This window comes from Conger conger, chromosome 1 (genome assembly GCF_963514075.1).
Source record: "Conger conger chromosome 1, fConCon1.1, whole genome shotgun sequence".
Lineage (NCBI taxonomy): Eukaryota > Metazoa > Chordata > Actinopteri > Anguilliformes > Congridae > Conger > Conger conger.
In genome coordinates, this window is record NC_083760.1 from 32,326,127 (window position 1) to 32,343,132 (window position 17,006).

Sequence of the window (17,006 nt, forward strand, 5' to 3'; positions counted from 1 at the left end):
CCCTAATCTTCCTCATTTAGAATGGCCTGCAACCTGCCCTCATCCTCTGGAGAGACTAAAATTCTCTTTACACACTGATTTCATATCATTAATATACATTTAAAGGGACAATAGGTAAGATTTATGTGTTAAAACATTGTTACTGACCATTGTAAATCCCTTCCTATCGTTGAAAAAGGCCCACTGACATGTTGACTCACCCTCTGCCTGTGTTTATAGTCCTTAAATTCAGGTTTCAAAATATGCAGTTGACGGGCCGGCACTCTGTACCAAAACATTGTATAGCTGTACTATAATTCAAGCTCATTGGTTGAAAATTGGTTCTGATTGCCGCAGCCAATGGCGTTTCAACGTCAGTGCATTCACGGAGAAGGGGCAGGATAAACAGTGTTGTGGTTTTTACCTATTGAACCTTTAATGTAATTTGGAACAATACCTTGCTCTAAAGCAGGGGTGCACAACTCTGGTCATCGAGGGCTGGTCTGAGTATTGATTTTCATTCCGACTGATTGCCTTATTTTTAATTTTCTGGCAGCTCTATAAATGACCCTGTACTTGAGCACATTAAAATCATTAGGATACCCTTGCAGTCTGCAGCTGTAGCCGGTACTAGTACACATGTCAGATATGATATAATTGAGTCAATTAAATAGATAAAATGCTGAAACGGACTGGCCCTTGTTGTGCACCTCTGCTCAACACCCCTGCTCTAAAGACAGATTAATGACATGTGCGACAAAAGGTGCTATAACATCTAGGTTTGAATAAAAATGGATCGTTTAACATCCTCTGGACTGATACAGTATGGAAGGCAAGGGGAGGGCTGCTGGCCAGTTTGTGAAATGTTCAGGGGAAACGATTGCTATATCCCTCCAGTCCGTCTCAGAGACAAACCTCCCCTTGCTTTTTCAGGTTGTGGTAGTCATTGTCCTCAGCCTGGCCAGGGTGAAGTCACACACCAGCCAACATCTTGTACACCAGGCTGTTGCCCACAAGGATGTTGGCAGATCATTGGTCCCTGTGGATACAGTTCATTCTCTCAATGTGCACCATGCCCATGCCTGTAGCCATCTGAATGCATATGAGAGTTCAAATAGCCAAGAGAATACAAAATGCCATCTGCCAGCATTGATAGTGTCAAACATAGTGTCATCATCTTTGAATCAATTACAGGAAAGCATTTCCCACTTCAGAGCTAGGGAGACATGTATTGGTACTTTTAGTGGTTTTGGTGTGTTTAATTCTGTGACGTGCTGAACACAATTCCTTGTTCTGAAAAGGGAAATATTTTCATGGCATCTATATAAAGGCCTCTTATTTATATAGGCCTATTGTATTGTAAGTTAAAAATAATCTTTAATGTCATTCTTACATGTGGCCAGTAACGTAGTGGTTAAGGTACATTACAGGCACCTTCAATCCCCGATGTAGCCATAAAAAGATCGACACAGCCGTTTGGCCCTTCAGCAAAGCCCTTAACCTTGCATTGCTCCAGGGGGAATTGTCTCCTGCTTAGTCTAATCAACTGTTTGTCACTCTGGATTAGAGCATCTGCCAAATGCCATTACTGTAATGTAATAAAGCATGCACACAATGTAACACAGTAGGAAAAAACTGGGGTTTTTTTCTATGGGGATGGAGGATGGAGTAGGGGAAACTTTGATCCTCTATCCAATGTAAAAGAGGGAAAAATATCCAGGTGAGGTACAATTTAAAATATGTATTTGTAGAGCTGTGGTAAGAAGCTTGTGCTAAACAGGATGAAAACAGTGAGCATTCTTCTTACTCGCCCAGTGGCCATTTTACAAAAGGCATTATAACTGTGTATTCACCCCCATCCCGTGGACAATATGCAGTACTGCATTAGTCTGCTCTGTAGCACTTTCTGGGTTTAACAAATTCCAAGTAATCACATTTTTAGTTGTAGCATTCATCTACAGTGAAGTGGTACATTTTCACATATTGCAGGACGTGAACCATATATGTTGAAAGGCTTGAATTTATCTCATCAAAACATACAAATATAGGCAAAATTTATAAGTCTATGAGTATATGAAATGTATACCATGCAACACAAAGATAAAAAATAATTTTGGCCAAATATTGCTAAAAAAATAAAGAATTAGACATGGTTGTTCTTGTCAGTTCATGCTAATTATAAACAGTAGAGGGCAATGTTGCATTGTATGACTGACTCAAAACATGATTTCACAGGCACACACAAACAGGATGTATACTGTTGTAAACACACTAAAGCCTTTTTATAATTTTGATTGTTCACTCTCCAAAATGAAAAGATATCAGCAATATCAAATGCAAAGAACTGTATATCCATTGTGCTTGCATTTGTGCTTGCCTAATGCCTTCCCAGAAAACTCACTCTGTTACGTGCTTCATAACAATGAAGGTAACAAAGAAGTTAAATGATCAACTGACTGACTGACTCTTTACCCCAATATTTTCAAAAGAAACATGCTAATGCAGTCCTAGACCAGCCACAAGCTTAATTTGTTTGATTGAATTGGTGACAATGACTGCAGAATATTTCAGATTCGTTGAAAGAAAACCAAATCTCACAAAATAGTCTAATAATTGGAAAAAATAAATAAATGGTGGGATTAAGAGACAAATGTTGAAACTATTGCATCATGAGTTATACCATACTGTATGTAAATCAAATGGTATCCATGGCAACCCCCTTTCAGTGTTTGCTTAAGTTCCATGGCTCCAAGTGTTTGGTTAAGGAGGACTGACTGGAAAGTGTGTATGACCCTTATTTTGGCCTGTTATTTAGAATATGGTGTTCTACATATAGATATGCGTATGGAAATACTGGAAACGGAATGGAACAGTCAGTAATGTACAGTACAAACCATTTTAACATCAACCTAAAATGACCATTAGGCTGAGATTAGGGTGCATGCAACTGTCAGGCATTGTATTTCCTTTAGCCATTGACTTTATACAATTTTAATGAACAGTTAGATAAGGTCAATAAAATAAAAAATTATTCATAAATTTAGAAATTTATAAATTATTTTTCACGCAGTCACACAATGAATTTATCCACAAAGGATAATGTAGCTTGCTCCAGGGAATGGCTCCACATGCCATTGAATAAATTACAAGACACTTTTGTGCCCCAAAATAAAATAAATAAAACCATTTCCAGCATATGTTACCCTAAATTTGTCAGTGTTCTCCCTTTCATTTGCATGGCTTGTTTTGAATTTCAGCGATGATGGGAGGGAACTACAGCCCTTGTGGTGGATTGGTTCTCTCACTCTGTGATCTTGCACACCAACCGCTTCAATAACTAGACACCAGTGGGATGTTAAATGAGCTTGAGTGGCTCCAAAAAAGCAATTAAATGCAGAGTTTAAGAAATGAAGTGCCCTCAAATCAATTCATTCACTTTAGGGTTTCTAGCTTCAAGACAGAGCAAATGATTACAACTGTTAAAATGCTATTAAATGGCTGTTTCTGAAGAAAATGTAATTAAATTGTGAATCAGAGTTAAAGATAAATGCTGATCGAATCCCGGCCACCATTTTGTGTTAATACAACAGTGAGAAAATGCTGCACAGGTTCATTGACCATTAACTTACCTGGATCGGGTCGTATCATGCCCTGTGCATGTTCTCAGCCTATCCACATAAATAGGAATTTGTAGGTCTGTGCTGAAATTTCTGCCCAGCTTTTTTTTTTGCCATAAATGCCATTTTAAGGGCCTCCTCTGAGTATCTGGGTCCAATTTCAGACATGAAGTAAAATACAGGCTATTATAAGGTATGGTGGAGGAATAATATGTAACATTTTGATTTTTAATTTGAAAATGGAAAGCTCTGGCAGCAACAGTTTGGAGGCTTTATAGTGTAAAAATGCCAAATAAAAAATAAATACACAACCTTGTGCATAAGCACAGATCAAGCCACGGGTTGTTCCACAAAGCAGGATTACTGATGTAGCTGGATAACTGCACAGAGTAAAACCTAGAACAGCTCTTTTTACTTCAATCCATGTTCTCGATTTTGGGGAGGGTTCCGGGTTTTACTCTTCACTATCTTCTCATCAACTTTAAATGCAGTAAGGTATTTTTGTTACTTCTCTTCTGAGTGTGCGGTTTGCAGTAGGAGCCAGAGTTCAGAGGTAAATTGGCCAGGGACATTCAATAGAATGTACACTGTATACACGACCACTCCTAAATTAAAAACAAGAGAAAACTGCATTATCAGTATAATGCATTTTAAAGACATATTAAAGACAGTATCAGTTTATAAAGCAGAATATATTTACTAACATAAGTATGAGGTGAAAAAAGCAATGCTCAAATCAGGACTTGAAACAAGTCCTTAGACTCTTAGTCCATCTCCCTCACGACTACCCTAACTCATTATGATAATATATTAATAGTCAGCCATGCTCACTATTTCTTAATGTTGTCGAGTCTGTTCACACAGCTGCTTCTTGCCATAAATACAATTGTTCTACTGAAGAAGTATCGCATTCACAAATAAAAGGAAATAAAACTTGTCAACAGGCTTTTCAATCCCAGCCTGGCAGAGACACGTGAATCCATTCTCATCCCATTCAAAAAATAGAAGCACTAATCTGCGTGTCTTTCCCATCGCAATGACACATCTTCGAGTCTCGCCTAGCCTTGGAAGTGGTGCGGAGGCTTTCGAGTTCGTTATCATCAGCGGCCGCCATCGCTTGCCGCCTCCTAGTGATTAAAGCGCCTTCTTTTAGCCTGGAAGTCGTTCGCCTGGGCGATATGTGGTGCCTTCTGGCACGTGCCCAGGCTCCTTGCGGGGGTAAAGACCATTTCCGCCGCGTTCGTTTCACACATCAAAGCCGGGAGGCAGGATGCACAGATCAACAGTTGCAGAGCAAATTATGGTCGAGAGCCGGCCGTCAAGCTGGCGCTCATAAACAACTGCGCCACGGGGAGGGGTGTGGGGAGGTGAGGCAAGAAAACACCAGGCCCCGTTTCCTTGTAATTTTCAGCCATCAAGATGTGGGAAAAGGCAAGCTAGGCAAATATAAATATATATTTTTAACATTACAAGCATAAACACTGCAAAGACACCTATCCATTTGTTTCATTCATAAACAGTGTGTGTATGTGTGTGTGTGTGTGTGTGTGTGTGTGCTTGCATGCTTGTGTGTGCAAGAGTTTCTCTTGGTAAACCAATACATTAGCTATGGGTGAGCTGAAGAGGCCATAAGTGTGTTGACCACCAGCCCACAAAATTATATTACTGTCATGGATGTTTGGTGAAGAGACCTGAACTAAAGATTTAAACCCTTTCTAAGGTCATAGAAATTTGTTGTATGTATTTTTATATTTTATTTTAATGTGAACATTATGTGTACCGGAACCAACAGGTATGCACTTTTCATTAATGGAGTCTCAAATAAATAATAATAAAAATAAGAATTTGCCTACTTTTCATAGTAGATGTTGAAGAGAGGACATTTAAGCCCTACTGTCCCTTCCCCAAATGCAAATATGTCGTCATAACCATCATATATTTTGATTAGGTCATTCTTGTCTTTATCTGGCAAAAACTAATTTAAAAAATAGGTTGACTCAAGGACAAAATTCCCTTTGTTCAGGCAGGGCTAGGGTGTGATGAATAAACCCAGGGTTCTTTGGGTTTCTGCCACTAGTTCCTTCTAGAATTTCTGCTTGTACCTACCGGCTACTGCTCACCATCAGTAATGTGTCAGTAATGCTCTGGCTTGCAGGGAAGAGCACTGGAAGACTCTGCAGCTGAATGCGTTTCAGCTGCACAGCTTCTTGCCCAGAATAACAGTGAATGGACTGTTGACTTCAAATTGAGCAGAAATTGAGAAAGAAATAAGGGGTGAAACTTATTCAAGAAGAATTGCCTTACACCACTGAGGAACAGGGGATGATTGTATCTTCATACTTTCATGTTATGAATCACCTTACATGCAAATGTAAGGTGGTTCCAATGGTAATATAGGTTAGAGGGAAAAAAAACAAACAAAAAAAACAATGGTAACTCTGGAACCAAATGGTATGTGCTGGAAAACATTTTAACTCAATGGAATATGGTGTCCAGTTAAAAGTTGATTTTGATTGTATTCATAACATCTTTTATTTGTGTATATATTCAGGAACTCTTCCTAAACTTAAAAGAAACTCTTACCTAAACCAAATGTAAATCATAAAGTATTCAGTCTCAATGCCATTTTGCTCACCAAGTACTGATTTTGGTGTTGCTACGTTGTGCCATTTCTGTTTTATGAACCCCTAAAAAAAAAGTTCACTTTTTTGCGTGAAAATAACTCAATTTAAATCAAACGGATCCCAACAGAAGACCGCTCATTCTGTTGGAAATTCTGAAATATACATGCTGTTTCTGATTTCATGACAGTACATTTTATTACATTTGAATTAGACCTCAAAATTCTAAATTTCGACGCTAAATTGTCCATAGACAAAACTGACCCACAATGCTAACATGAATGAGGCTAATCTAAAGTTCTAAATGAACATGAGACCGTTATTTTTCAGAAACAATATCACGTGCAGTTGGTAGCTAGCTAGATGACATTACACATCACACTGACAGGCTAGCAGCAGCCAGTCACACTGACTGTCCAACATGGCATGCACTCAATTTGTGAAAATGTATCGGATACAGTAAAGCAAGGGCAGCCAAAAATAGACCAGCTAGGTTGGCGTACATAAACATAAAACGTACAGCTAAATCGCCAGCTCTGTTGGTTCATTAGATTACTATTAAAATTAAAAGTAGTTAGTGATCAACCTCAGGAGCCAGAAAGATAATAATATGCAAATACAGTGTTGATGGCAGACAACTGGTGCCTTACGAATTGACTGAAGAAATGACAGTTTCAGACAGCAGCATTCTTGTTGAAATGGAAAACAATGACGCTAACTATACTTTTAAATCATGCATCATTATGCATACTTGCTACGAAAACAAAGCCTTGGGTTGAGAACTCAGTTCAACCAAGAATGTATCATCAATGAATGGCAAAATACTACTTTGCTGATGCCATCTACTGGCAAAAATGAGAAAATGAGAAGAATGGTATTTACTTTAGTAGTAGATTATTTAATATAGATTATTTAATATACATTCTCAGCCAAGGGTTTTATTTTGAATGCATATTTACCATGACCTATCAAGTACTAATTGAACCTCCCGGTGTAAAATCTAAGGAAATGAATCACAAAAAAACTATGTTTTGAGTGAAATGTTTGCATTTGCTGAAAGCCTGACTGAAAATGCATTTAAAGGGAATTAAATTGATCAGCCATAACACTAACATCAGCCTGCTCTCCATCAAGGTGTATCAGTACAGATCTTTGACAATACTACAGCCTTGTAGTTTATATTCAGTTTGTGAAGAACAATACTTTCTCATTTATATCCAATTATTTGCATAGCAAAATGGCAACATATTATTATTTTGATAAATAAAAAAGATTGTATAGCAGTTGACTGATATACCCAGGTTGATGTTAGTGTTAAGGCTGATCAATTTAATTTTCTATCTTTTCAGGCTTTCAGCAAATGCAAACATTTCACTTAAAACAGTCTTAAATGGCTGGTCCAGGATTGCCAGCAGATACCTCCTGTCATCACAAATAAGAAATAAGAAAAAAGGCATTACAGTCTTTATAATAATCTTTTTCCTTGTGTTCATGGAAGGGACCACATCGTTTTAAAAATATCCCTTTAAGTGCAGGTGGATAAACAGGATTTCTTGGGAGAAGAAAAATCCATGAGACACACTACATTGGAACCTGTGCCATTTTTAGAAAAGTGGCCACAAATTACTGCGTCGCATCCCTCATGACGCATTTTCTGTTTCAGTGGTCGGGGAAAGGCAACGAGAATCTTATTTTGTGACTCGTGGTACCAATAATGGTAAGGTACAAGAAAACCTAAAGGACAGACCCTTTAAAAATGTTTTTAAAAATTCTGGTTCTCCTAAAGCAACTAATTTTATAGCTGTGCAGAGCATGGGAACATAAATAAATAGGCTTATATGTGATCAAAACATCTATTTTTTAACTCTTTTAACAAGACTGTTATTTGGACCCAGGCCACTGAGGAAAATTAGCATGCTCTTTTGAGTATGGAGAACAGGAAAGAAAAAAATAAACTACCTCCAAGTCGATGCCTGCTTCTCAGCTTGAGACACAAGCTAGGATGTACAGTATCATGTCCAGTGTTCACGTATCTGCCTACCTGATCTCAAAGGTTTAATATCTTGGGAAATCTTAAAATCTTGGTGTGGAAATGTCTCTTTTGGCAAATAAAATACTTTTTAAGCATATTACGGTAAGCAGATCTAACTCGAGGGCACAATAGCTGTGTTTCACCAAGATCTGCAACATCCTGGCACTGGTTCTTTTATTTTCACTCACCACTAGACACAGCTGGTTACAGGGATACCAATGCGTTTCTGCTACTTGCAGGAGTGGAATTCATGCAGCTCACCACTGACCATTATAAAAACCAGTACCAAACCAGTGACCACTTGGATGGGTCTGGATCCTAAGACTGCATCAATCCAGACTTAGTCCTCTCTCCCTGAGCACTATACATATGACTTTCATATTTTCTAATACTCTGATCTTCAGAAATGTTATCACTAATTCATATAAAAGCCCTTTGCTATTGACGTGCATTCATGTTTCCCTTACACTATGGCAGAAATGTCTGACCTTAAAACTGCAGTCAAATTTGCAGTGACACACTGGGCCGCATGCAAGAACCACTTGTACAAACATATTTGTTCTTAAATCACTTGTACGAGTGATTTAAGAAAGCTTGGCACATTCACCAATTTTCTCATATTTAGAATTGTTTCGTAGGTAGGAATAAAACTTGTTGTCCCGACCTGTTGTATGACTAATTTAAATTATTTTGAGGCTTGCAGTGCATGATGGGCGCAGTCCAGCAAGTGCTGTGGTATGTTCATGGTTCTGTAATTGCATGAATACAAATGAAATATATCTAGCACAGCTCACCTGGCTGACATAACTTCAAACTTTCAAACTAGGCATTGCAGATCAAATATGAATCAAGATTCAGCAAATGCATAACTTATTTCTCACCTTTCAGAGACGTATTATAGTGGACTGTATGGGAGGAATAAGTGACAGTTTATCAACGGTCTGCCATATTGTTTTGCCAAAAGCAGGTGCTGCCAGTGTTCCATGGTAGACTGCATCCCTTGTTCATAATGATCTCATTGAGCCATCTGTCTGACAGAACCCACCTACAGTGGGGCAACATTGCCTCAGGTGGTAAGAGCAGTTGTCTGGCAGTTGGAGGGTTGCTGGTTCGATCCCGCCCTGGGTGTGTCTAAGTTACCCTGAGAAAGGCACCTAACCCCTAAATGCTCCTGACGAGCTGGTTGGTGCCTTTCATGGCAGCCAATTGCCGTTGGAGTGTGTGTATGAATGGGTGAATGAGAAGCATGAACTGTACAGTGCTTTGGATAACGGCGCTATATAAATGCCAACTTTTTACCATTTACAGTACCGCCCATGAAACGGACAGCTTGGGGTTCGATGCCATTTTTCGGAATTAATCTTCCGGACACACCTAGCATGTTTGGGGCGTCAATTATCCTAATTCTCAATTCTCATGCACACCTGCTCATTTAAGTGGGGATTCCATAATAGTAATACAATAGCCAAAAAGTTCGTTTTCGTCCAAATTATGTTTCACCCTCGCCCTTTTCTCTTTCCATCTTCCCCATCACCGGCTTGGCACCATTAGACTAGGCCAAAACACAGTCTGTGTTATACATAAAATATGAAAACTTGAGAATCTTGTGTGCAATTACAAGTTTACCGCCAACACGTTCCACAGATGAACACACCCTGCCACAATAATAGGGGATAGGACTATTAAAAAAGATGTAGAATGAGGTCATGCAACCGCAGCAGTCATTTGAATCATTCTGGGATAATCAAAGAGAGCTGTGATTGCTAAGACAAACAGGGAGTCTCACTGTAAATAACACATATTGTTCAGCTGAACCATTATAGCCTGAATTCAACCAAGGTTTGTCTGTAGTTTTTACTTTCAAATAAATGCAAATATTATTTCTTCCCCCATTCCCTCCACAGCTTGCTGAGTTGTGCAAACATCAAAATGAACTTGCTTAAACTAGAGTGATGTAGAGAAAAGAACTCTCTCATTACTTTGGAGACTTTAGAACAAATATTTATTGAGCCTTTTTTCGACTTTTCTTGTTTCTATACCCCCAGAACAGAGAATACTTTGGGGTTTTTTTAACTGGATCTAAAGTCAATGTAGTTAGTTACCATGATCCAAACAAGCAGTCACATATACACTCAGTGAGCATTTTATTAGGTGTTAATTACACTAATTGGTCTTCTGCTGCTGTAGCCTATCCATTTAGAAGTTTGATGCGTTCTGTGTTCAGATATGCTCTTCTTCATATCACTGTTGTAATGTGTGGTTATTTGGGCTACTGTCACCTTCTTGTCAGGTTTGACCAGTCTGGCCGTTCGCCTCTGACCTCTCCCATTAACAAGGTGTTTTTGTCTGCAGAATTGCTGCTCTCTGGATGTTTTTTGTTTTCGCACCATTCTCTGCAAACTCTAGAGACTGTTGTGCATGAAAATTGCAGGAGATCAGCAGTTTCTGAGATACTCAAACCACCCTGCCTGGCCCCAACAAATATTCCACAATCAAAGTCACGAAGATCACATTTTCCCCCATACTGATGGTTGTTGTGAACAAAGCTCCTGACCCGTATCGGCAGGATTTTATGCATTGAACTGCTGTGACATGATTGGCTGATGAGATAATCGCATTAATAAGTAGGTGTAATAAAGTGCTCAATGAGTGTAGAAATGGTATAGTATTGACAGAGATAAATTTGGTTTCACAATCACCAAAAATGAACCAAACTAAAGTTACTACAACTGCTGGTGTCTCATTAGTTTATTCTAAAAATGTGCATATACAATAACATATCAAACTGCTTGGCACTAATACAACAAACTATATCACAAAATGAAAAAATGAAAAAAAGAGAATAAAATAAATAAATAATTGAAATAAATAAAACAAGTTGTGGAGGAGGGGCGAACGGGTTTAGGGGAGGACAATCTTAATTGCTACTTTATTTTTTCACATTTTAACACTAGTCAGCTAAATAGGTTATCAGCTGACACAAAGTAAACAAGAGGGAGGAGGATCCTAGCAACAGACCATTCTCCTTTAAAGTTGGAGTAAACCAGGAAACTAAAAACTAAAAAACTAGCCTGTAGTATCATATTATGTCACTAGTGCCCAGATTTAGAGGCTTTATGGATGGCAACATTTGTGGTATGATAAAAATAGATTAATGTTGAGGATGTTTATTGAACTATCACATAGAGTTGAAGTTAAATGCCGAAATATCCCTTTAAATGCACCACACACTAGCAGAACATAACCAATTGTGTCCGGCCCTGTGGACTCCACATTTGGTTAAGTATTCAACCGAAACTCAAACTCACAATCTCATTGCTGCCGACCATTGGAAACTGAGTCACTTGTGAGGCCAGGTTTCAATATGTTCTGGGAAGGTCTTGGAATACTGCAGTAGCTAAAGTATACAGATAAGATTACCCTCTATTTAGGTCCTTTTTTAATTCATAAGTCTTGACTGTTTAAATGGAAGTCGTTTTTGTGAAACCTCCGGGGTTTCCAGAATCATCTCTTCACTGCGCCAGATCCAAAACCCAACACCAATCTGCACTGTTCACCCTGTCATCTTTACCCATGTGTCATATACAGCATATGTTTCCGCTCCATCGGTGTGAAATGAAAGACAAATCTCACATGCTACAAGACTTGTAGCAATTGAATGCTGGCATGATGGTAAAAAACTAAATGCACTATGCGCTAAATCTGTCAACCACTGCATGCAAAATAAAACATGGAAATAACCCATGTACCAAACTAGCAAACAAATTCTGAGGACCACAGACAAACTGACATGACCAGACATAACAGTCTGCACTCCTGGATAAATATAGACAGTATTCGTTTATTGACATTGCATGCACCATTTTTTTATTAAATAAATGTAAAGTGTGTTCTTCTATGTACACAGTTTGTTGGAATCATGCAGTAAAGACTTCAACTTTGATGTGTATGGTTTGGAATTGATCAACATTTGCTTTGAACTTTATTGTTTATGAAGAAAAAATAAACACATAATTTGTGTGTAAAGTTAGGGACAGATGTTTATTGAACCCAGGTCAATGTATTGAAGACTGCACATTTTGAATGTGATGAAAATGATACTTCACTTTCTTCTTTCATCCAGAAATAACATACAGACCCTTTTTTCATTTAGCTTTTGCTTTTCTTTATTCTCCAAAAGCAACTGGTTTGTGGTAGCTTGACTCTTCCATGTCTCCACAGCCATTTTTTAGTTTTAGTTTGTGACCATTTCAACGTCATATAAAATCATGAAGCTATTCTTAATTTTGTTCTTGAAGATTCTGATGACATGACACATTCTCTACTCCACGCTGCCACCTACAGGTCAGCAGCCACTTTACAGATCATGTGCCAGGTAAGTATGAGATTCCATGTTACTGCAATTGTAACCTTTCTACAGTCACCGCCTTCCAGTCAGTACTTATATAGAAACACTTGCCTTCGTCCATCCATCCATGCATTATCTTAACCTTTTTATCCTGAACATGGTCGCAGGGGGGCTGGAGCCTATCCCAGCATACATTGGACGAAAGGCAGGAATACGCCCTGGACAGGTCGCCAGTCCATCACAGGGCACACACACCATTCACTCACACACTCTTACCCATGGGCAATTTAGACTCTCCAATCAGCCTAACCTGTATGTCTTTGGACTGTGGGAAGAAACCGGAGTACCCGGAGGAAACCCACATGAACACGGGGAGAACATACACAGAGAGGCCCCGGCCGACTGGGATTCGAACCCAGGACCTCCTTGCTGTGAAGTGGCAGTGCTACCCACTGCACCATACATGATATGGCTGTGATAGGAATGTTGATGATTGTGCAAAAGAGTTGGCTGGAATTCATGCCATCACTTACAGCTGACGTTAGTGGAATTTTGTGTACAACTAACCCTCAAGAGGCTCAACCTGTTGGGAAAATTACACAAGGCACCTGTCTGTACATCATTTGCTGCGGAACCCAAAGTACTGATTTAGGATCTGTCATCTCCCACACGACAGTCAATGAGTTCCCACTGCCAACCTCAAGTTAAAACAGGCTGAAGAGGCCATGTTGGTGTACAAAATTCAGAAAATGCATACCTTATGATCCCTGGTTTGTCTCATCACTTTTAAGTCTGACATGCTTGTTTCAGCAAAGCGACTGAACCTGGAATGATAATAGGCGGTGAAAGTATAGCTTGCTCTTTTTGTCAGTGGGATAGCAGATGGGGAGAAAATGTGCCAAGAATATAATTTGTTTAATTTCAATGGCGCAAACCACTTACGCCCAATCCGTTGACAGGGGTATAAATGAGGGAATATCTTCTTTAACCACAAAAAATGTGACTCAAAGTAGATTCAGATATAAAATAGAAATGTTATTTTAAAAACACCGCAATTACCGATATGTTTAATTTGCCTAACAGCTTGATTGCGATCCAAAATGCCTTCCAAGGCTTTACACAGCTGGATTTTTCAGCGGAAAACTGGAATTTTCTGTCTAAAAGATTTAAGGGAATGCTTACTTAAACACTCCAAAGTACATGTTTGCAATAGTATTTTAAACTGCTTCTTGCAGTCTGTACTTCTATCCATACTAGAATACCATTTCAGGATATTCAGGTTGTTACTATAAACGGCGCTTGAGGCTGTACTCGTGCCTGCTAATTGATCATTGTACCCAACCTTGTGCATGCATTTTTGAGAACTTTAATGTCTGTCTAATAATACACTGTTGCATAAAATTACTAGAGCTTATCCAGTGCAGTTGAAGCTCACGTAGAGGTAGAGGTAATGCATGGGCAAGCTGTCTCAGTGCATGCTGAGCAATAATTGGGAACACCCAGAGAAAAGGCTGCCAAAAGAATGACATTCGGATTCACTGTGGCCAACGTTTCTTTAATTCCATGAAATTTCTTATTGTGTTTTAATACATTTTCCAAATAAATGCCAAGCCCAAATTGCAACATATAGTAAAGTATCAGTATCTCAATACAGCCATCTACAAATCAGCCAAAAATCTATTTTAAGCAGTGTACCTTAATTTATATTTCGTTATATTTCGTTGAGCTTTTTACAATAATACTGTACAAGAGTTACACTCACTGAATAAACTGCAATACATGTTACTTTGCGCATGTGCAGTGAAATACATTTAAACCAACTGCCTGGGTTTATCATCCAGATGCTGGAGGGGCACCTCCTTTGAACTTTAATCAGTTTTTAATTATCTTAATATGAGTTTCTAATTGTGTAAGAGCTCTCCTTTCAATTAAGCATATGGATTGAAAGTCAAACAACCTCATATTTCACTTTTTCCACTTTCATACTTCACAGTGTAGCTCCTAAACTTTAGAGCATGTAAAAAAACTTCCCCCATTATTTTTAGTGAACCACGTTACTGCCCTGGAAAAATTTTAAATAGACAGCTTTCAGTTCATAAAACTATACAATGCAGTATATTTATAATTAAGAGAGGTTGATGCACTGAGATGGTAGAACTTGAGTGTTATTAGAAATTCTAATATAATCATCAGTAATCAGACATTTCTCTTTGTTTGCCTATGTTCCGGGTTTTCTTTTGTAAATCAAAAGAAACACATTTATTTTAGTTCTGTTTAATTCACAGCAAGGAGGTCCTGGGTTCGAATCCCCGTCGGCCGGGGCCTCTCTGTGCGGAGTTTGCATGTTCTCCCCGTGTCTGCGTGGGTTTCCTCCGGGTACTCCGGTTTCCTCCCACAGTCCAAAGACATGCACGTTAGGCTGATTGGAGAGTCTAAATTGCCCATAGGTATGAGTGTGTGAGTGAATGGTGTGTGTGCCCTGCGATGGACTGGCGACCTGTCCAGGGTGTATTCCTGCCTTTCGCCCAATGTATGCTGGGATAGGCTCCGGCCCCCCTGCGACCCTGTTCAGGATAAGCGGGTTAAGATAATGGATGGATGGATGGATGTTTAATTCAGTTGCTAATAGCCATTTCTGATTAATTTGCACGTGGATGCCTTATCTGCACAGGGAATGGTACAATTAATTGTCCTAAAAATAGCAAGCATTGCATTTCTGTGTCATCACAAAGTAGTATTTTTGTTCAGTTTCATATGCTGCACTCTTGCAAATTACAATTCAAGACAAAGTACCACCTTCAGATCACATGTATCTCATAGTATCAGAAATGGGAGATTATGTTTCCTGGGGGCCACTCTGTTGCTGTAACCGATGGGAAAGGTTAAAACAGATTTTACAGAATGTGCTTATTTGAATGCTACAGCCAGCGTGTCCATCTTTCAGAATAATTCCACCCCTCCCACCTCCTTGTTGACAGAGACAGGTGGTGGGTTCAGAAGGACACCGTGAAAGTGGAAATATTTCTAAACTCTGGCGCCCCCTTCTGCACCAGTTGAAGTTGTGCATTCTTCTGATTGGCTGTAACTTGTACCTGCCTTTAAAAAACACCAATTTTGATTGTGCCATGCTTTAACTCAGGGTGAAGACCTTCCTCTTCCTTTCCCTCCCCAACTAGCTTCAAGTGAAAAACAGAATGGCATGGCCAAGCCTGACGTTCTCCCCTCTGGAATATCATTTGTGTTTCACCCCTTGCTGGAGGGTATGTAAATGCATATGGCACACAATGCTAACAAGCTACAGGGCTATATTTGAGCTGGATAATATAGAGTAAGTATCTATAATAGATAAATTATGAAGGTTGCCAGATAGTGAAAATAAGACAGAAAATAAGATCAGAAAACTGTCACTTAAAAGGAAGTGTAGACGTGTCGAAAACCCATTTGGTAAATGGTAGATACGGGCATCAGATGTGTTTGTGAAGTATTATAAAACTCCACTGTGGAAAAACATGAGATTAAATTTGTGTTATAATTTTTGGGGGACTTGCTTAAAACTTTGAGTGGAAAGAAACAGGGTTTCACATGAGGAAAACAGGTTGCTAGGCCCAGGGCTTACTTCATAAACAAGATTAAGAGTAATACTGGGTGCAGTCTGAATTTGTTCTGATTATTTCGCATTTAACTGCTGAGCACCTATTTTAAAACTCAGCCCACTAAGTAAGCAGCTGTAATTTCATGAAAATTGCTGGGTTGGCCTAGAGGGATTCTAAGAGCACACCTTGTAGACAGACCTTTCATTTGAGATCAACTCACTTTCTTAAAGAGAAAACTCCTCTCGGCCTATATTTCACAAGTACGACAAAATAATCTTTTTTAAAAGTACATTGACTTTTCAAAAGTACATAGTGTGCTGGAATGGTTGAAATTGCAGTTTTTTCTATTATTTAGTAGCGTAGTGGTTAAGGTAAATGACTGGGACAGGCAAGGTTGGGGGTTCGAATCCCAGTGTAGCCACAATAAGATCTGCACAGCCGTTGGGCCCTTGAGCAAGGCCCTTAACCCTGCATTGCTCCAGGGGAGGATTGTCTCCTGCTTAGTCTAATCAACTATACATCACTCTGGATAAGAGCGTCTGGAAAATGCCAATAATGTAATGTAATGTTATGTCATATGAATAAACCTTACTGAGAACCAATTGGACACTGAACACTCAATGAAAAACATTATTATGAATATCTTCACTAATCAGTAGGGTTTTTTCATGCATTTTCATTGTTGCATACAAACTATGGACAGTAACTGATTTTAGAACATGTTACTGTATATTATAAATATAAAACAAACACACCAATAAAATAACAAAATATTTTTTATTTTGCAAAACTAATGTAAATATTTCAACACATGGT